This window comes from Condylura cristata, unplaced genomic scaffold, assembly GCF_000260355.1.
Source record: "Condylura cristata isolate star-nosed mole 26May11 unplaced genomic scaffold, ConCri1.0 scaffold00011, whole genome shotgun sequence".
Taxonomy (NCBI): domain Eukaryota; kingdom Metazoa; phylum Chordata; class Mammalia; order Eulipotyphla; family Talpidae; genus Condylura; species Condylura cristata.
In genome coordinates, this window is record NW_004567112.1 from 37,972,860 (window position 1) to 37,978,859 (window position 6,000).

The following is a 6,000-nucleotide window of genomic DNA, read 5'->3' on the forward strand; positions in this document are numbered from 1 at the left end:
AGGTTGAGCAAGATGCCTTTTCTAAACGCCCAAGCCCCTTTCCATCTGTTATCCTGTGCTAGCCTACTATCTCCTGCGAAGGAGCCAGGCAGCATTGCCAGCGTCATCACTGATTTACAAGTGGAGAAATCAAGGCACCGAGCAATTAAGCGACAATCTGACATCTCCTGGTGAGTGAGTATCTTTTAGAAAAAATTTCCAGCCCTCTGCCATTCCAAGCCAGATGTGATGAGAATTAAATAACATCTGCTGAGGACATTATCCACAAATAGCTGGGGAATGCACACATTCTGTTGGGTGTTGCAGGAAGTTTGCATTGGAGGGAAAGAAGGAAGAAAAGGAACACTTAACAGTGATTTCCACTGGCCGGGGATTTTCACGGGTGTTATTTTTAATTCTCAACATGTTGATGTTGATTACTGTCCCCATTGTACAGATGAGGAACTTACAGTTCAGAGGGTCACCCTAGGATTGGAAGAGCAGCCCAAGCTAATTCCATCACACCAGGCTGCATCTCCTCATCTTGGAAATTTGAAGCATGTCTCCCAAGGAGCACAAAGGACAGGATGCGTGTCTGGAAAGAAGTGAGTACAAACACATGCATCACACCCACGCCCACGTATGTGATGCATCTCACTTTTCACGGTGCTGGCTCAGGCTCACACATTGCCAGGCACATCGGGCCCCCAAATACTCTCTTTAAATGCCTGCTCATCTACTTTCCCCACGGAGCAATCACACTGCCTCAGTGTTCCCCATCTGTCTGTCAAGGGCAAACAGCCCTCACTTTCCAAGATTGGCAGGGGCCATAGTGGAGCGTTCGGGAGCAGGGACAATCAGCTCCATCCTGGTTCTTTGTCTTTGTCATGACACCAGGCTGGACCTTGACTTAGAGTGAGGTGGCATACACTAGAATGGGGAAGGGGGTACCGATTTCAAGGATGAGTCATGACAGTCCAGCTCGCGTGGGTCCCTCCTGCTTTGGGGCTTTTCCTGATACAGCAGATCTTGTTCTTCCTCTGGCCCTGTGGCTATGGGGCAGGGCAGGGAAGCAAGGCCCCCGTAGATCCCCACGCCGTGAGAAGAGGCTCCTGGGCCTCGGCCTCCAGCCTGGTGTCATGATGGATGCTGCCCTCGCCTGCTGGCACTCCCTTGGCACGAGTCCTGGGGCAGGTGGCACGGGCTCCCCGGGAGATCCTGACCTCCCTGCCCTGCACAACGGCTGTTCGCCCAGATCCATGACCCTCCCGCCTCCTGCCCAACAGAGCTGTGGCCTTCTCAACTGGGTGAGGCTGTGCCACCCACTGCATGGGGGTGGAACTCAGGCCCCCACTAACCCTCGTGAAACACCCTTTGGTGAGGGCTTCCTGCGGAAGCCTGGGGTATGCCAGGGACCTGCCCCGAGGTCCTGGCAGGGTCACAGCCCTCTGCCCAAACCTTTTAGGTACCAAACTTAGAGCCCATTGTAGAAAGCCTTCTGGAAATCTCTTACACACACACTTCCAAGAAGACCTGCAACCAGCTCTCAAGTTGCAATTCCGCTGGTCCTTCATGCCCGGCCCTGTGTTCGGCTCTGTGGGGAGAAACAGGGCTGGGATAATGATTGGAACGTGTGCTAGGTGTCAGACGCGTGAGGGAGACCATCACTCCCCAGGCTACCAGAAGAGAAAATCCCTGACCCGTGGGTGGGAGCTGCTGATTTTAAGTCTTCGTAATGCTAACATTTGCTAAGCATGTGTTACAGGCCAGACACTGGGACTAAGCGTGCTCCACATGCTGGTGCTCAGAGAGGTTAAGTAACTTGCCCAAGGTCACATGGCTAACAGGGTCTTGAACCCCATCTGGATGGTCAGCAAAGGTCAGTCCCCCAGCGTTAGCCCCCAACCTTGCTGAGCTCAGACATGTGCCCCAGGGCAGGGTGCAGGCTGAGGGCCTGGTGGGGAAGCCCTTGGCCACAGGCCGGTAAGACTGAAGTGAGGGTTCCAGCATGCCTCATAGCAGCATATGTAGTGGCCAGCAGGGAGGCGAGGTGCATGTGCCAGACAGGAGGCATGAGGCTGGGCATGGCAGGTGGGTTCCTGCTCAGCCTACCCGGTGGGCTGTCGCATTTCACAGGTATTGCCCGGGACCAGTGCCAAAAGACAGGGCACACGCCTGACCCACACATCTCCCACCAGCGCCATCCCCAGCAGGCTAATGCCGTCAGCCCCACTGATGTAGAGATAAAGCTTCTCAAATTCAGGGCAGCAGCCCTGTCCACCCTGTCCTCCACCTCCTCCTGTCATCCTTCTAGACCTGCTCAGGCAGCTCTGGGTGGAGGCCCAGCGGACAGTCTTCGGCAGGTGGCAGTTACAGCATCCAGGGAGTCGTGCCCAAGAGCTAGTGAGAGGGTGAGCTAGTAAGCTAGGGAGAGAGTTCCAGCAATGGGGGGTACAAGCCAGGCTGGTCACACGGCACATGTTTGCCCTGGCATCGCCTGCCTTGCGCCAGGGACTGTGCTGGGCACTGAGATACAGAAGAGAACAAGCTTAGGACCTCGCCTAGGGGAGGTAACGGTCCTGGGTGAGGCCCACACAGACAATATAGTGAGCAAGGACTACAAGGTTACGAGTGATACGTACCAAGGGAAGTGGAAAGAATGGGGGTAAGAGTGGCCTGAGTGTCACTGAGCAGTAGCACGTGAACAAACACTTGAAGAAGCCAGAGAAGGAGCCATGTAGGTATCTGGGAGAAGGGAAACAGCCTATGCAAAGGCCCTGGGGCCAGAGTGTACAGAGTATCTGAGGAACAGCAAGCAAGCCAGAGGGACTGGGGTACGCAGGGGAAGGGACACAGGCTATAAAGGCAGAGAGATAATTGGGCCCATCATGGGGACCTTATAAAACACTAATGAGGGTAAAGCAGGTGCTCTTCAAGGCGGGACAGCAATGACTCAAGGTTTAGAGGGTACCCCAGCTGCTGTGTGGAGGACTCACTCACCAGAGGGGCCGGGCGGAAGCAGGCGGACAGGTGGTGGCTCTGTGATGGAAGCCACAGATAACTGGGCGCTCCAGTCAAGGACACAGCGGGGCAGGGCCTAAGATCTGACAGATTCTGGGCACACTTCAAGGGAGAGCTTAGAGGGTGTCCTTTTGGAAAGAATACAGCTGTGCTAGCAAGAACTGAGCCCGAGGGTGTTGGCCCAAGTACCTGGAAGGATGGAGCTGCCGTTTACCAGGCTGAGAGAAGGCTGCAGACGGAACCGGATGAAGGCAAGAGCGGGTTCAGTTTGGGAGGGACGTGGTGAGTGGGGAATGGCTGGTGACAGCCAAGCAGCCCTGCCAGCAGGGAGAGGGAAGCACCCCAGAGGGGTCAGGTCTGAGGTGGCAATGGAGCTATAAACGTGGGCACCCAGAGGCAACTACGTTCAGCTGCCACCAATATTTGAAAACTGTATAAAGAGCCTGAAGTGTATTTACCCAGCAATGTCACTTCCAGAACTTCAGCTGCGGAAATCAAGGTGGTCGTGCAGGTTGAAGCTGCAGGTTGTCCATCATGGTGCTAGTTATGAGAGTGGAACAGCCAGACTCCAGATGGGACCGGTCGGTTGTAGGGCGGTGCCCACAGTCCCAGAGGACAATGTAGGGATATGCGTGTGCGTGTGTGTGTGTGCGTGTGCACGCGTGTGTGAATAGGGAAGGGGGGGTCCTTACACGACTGTCTGTGTGCAACAGTGATTTTTTATCTAATGGTGACGGCACATTCTTGCACTGATTTTCTGCATTTTCTAAAATTTCTAAAATAAACACCCAGTGCCCTACAAGCAAGGCCTAGCTTATGTCCACCCTACCAAATCGTTGTCAGCAGCCTGTAAACAGACAATGCTGATTGGAAAGTTCTTTCTTATGCTCTTTTGAGTGTTCCAGACCCACAGGGAGGTAGCCCACATGGCACAGCAGACCTCTCCTGTTTTGCCCGCTGCTCCCCTCAGCAGTGTGTTTCAGTCAATCTGCCTGTTCTGCTCCCCACTCTGTGTCTGGTGAATCCTCTCACCGCCCCTGCACCTCTGGCCGTACCCCAGTCCTTGAATGCATAAATAAATAAATCTTAAAAAAGGTGGGGGTGCTCTGGGAACCCTACAGCAGATGCGTGCACAAGATGCCCTGGGCTGGCCCGGGAGGGCCCCCTTCCTAATCTTGAGCTTTTCCAGGGCTGGATGAACACAGATTCCTTGCTAAGTGCCTCCCAATCTATAGTGGTTTCACCCAGCACCTCTAGGCCAGACCTAAAGTGAAGCCCGAGGCAGTTTGCTCTCCTGGCCTTAGAAAGAGGCTCCTTGTTGATGCCCAAGCAAAGCCCGCTCCTCTTTTCTGGGAAACCAGTCACCAGTCACCGGGGCTCAACTCAGAGGCAGCGTCCTTGGGATCACTTCTCTCACCTCCCCCAGCTGCCCAGTCAGGAGCTGGGGACAGAGGGTCGTCTGTGTGGCTAGAGGCAGTGCCTGCAGTCCGCAGGCAAGAGGACAGACAAGAACAGAGTGGGGTGGGGGAGGGGAGGGCCACAAAGGGCAGGAGGGGCTATGGGCACAGCGGTTCAGTTTCTCAGGAGGGAGAGATTTTCACAGCGGGGCGCCTCGATTTAGTTTGAACTGTTATGAATTCCCATAAAATCAGATGCACTCAACTTTGAATAGAAATACAGAAATACACTGCAGAAATCAAATACAATTTGGGGATTATTCACCACCACTACACACAGAGCGCTTGGTGTGTGCGAGGAGGCACCTGCAGAGGACAGCATCAGGGCGACTGGTGCCCGCACTGGGCAGGCTGCTGGCTGGGGAGCTGCTGTGACAGACGGTCACTAAGAGGGTCCCCACCTGGGAGGAAGAAAAAACATCTGACCATTCTCCTGCCACCCCCACTCCTGGGGGTGTAGTTCCTGAGTGAGGCCCTGGGGCAGACCGATGAGCCAGGCAGGCTGGGGGAGCACAACCTTTGACCCCCAGGGTAGAGCGCCACAGTGGTCCAGCATCCTGTGTGGGGCCTGGTGCCTGGGTCTCTTCAACCTATACTTTTTTTTAATCATTCAGCAAGAGCTATAGTTTATTTGACTCTATTCTTTCTGGCACTAGTAACACGGGCATAGCAAATAACCATGAAACGATGTACAGCAGGAAGTGGTCTCCCTCCTTCTACCAAAGACCCACATCTGCTTTCAGAAGTGATCCTTGGAATCTCATCCTGAAGGACTGCACGTACACCTAAGGATACAGCACACAGATCACTTCCTCTCTTAAAAAAACCCAAATGGTATTTCTGCTACCCCACTCCTTGGCTGTCACATGACAATATATAGTGAAGATTGTTCCATTTCGGTCCCTACAGGCTGTGTCTCTCTCACTTTTAGCAGCTGCAGAGAGAGTGTTTTAGTATATGGGGACAAAATTTAACCAGCCCTCTGCTGAGGGACCTTTAGGTAGGTTTTAACTTTTTGCTTGGACAAATGAAGCTGCAAACAAATATGCTTATTCCTGTGTCTACAAAGAATACAACAGAGACACCTCTAAAGCAGGGACTTTTCATACAAACTGCTCTCCTAAGAGGGGCACCAAGTTGCATCCCACCCACCCCCGCATTACGAAAGGGTTTCCCCACACCACTGCCAGCACTGGAAACTCACTATTTTTTTTTTTTCGAGTTTCAGAAAAAGCAGCTGAGACTGCTTTCTTTTCTTTCCCTCCATGAAGACACGGAGGAAAAAAGGAGTTGATCAGGCTAGGCTTCCTCCTGTCTCTGTAATCACCAGCAAGGTAACAGCCAACAGACCTTGCCAGCTTTGACATCTTGCTGAGAGCTGGGCTGCCCTCCCCCAGTCTCAGCGCCCAACAATCATCACACCCTGAGTTCTCTCTCCGTGTTCAGCCCAGCAGTCAGGCCGACGCAGGAACTCCACTTCTGGGTACGTATTCAAAAGAATGAAAAGCAGTACTTTAAATAGGAATCTGTGCACTCATGTTCG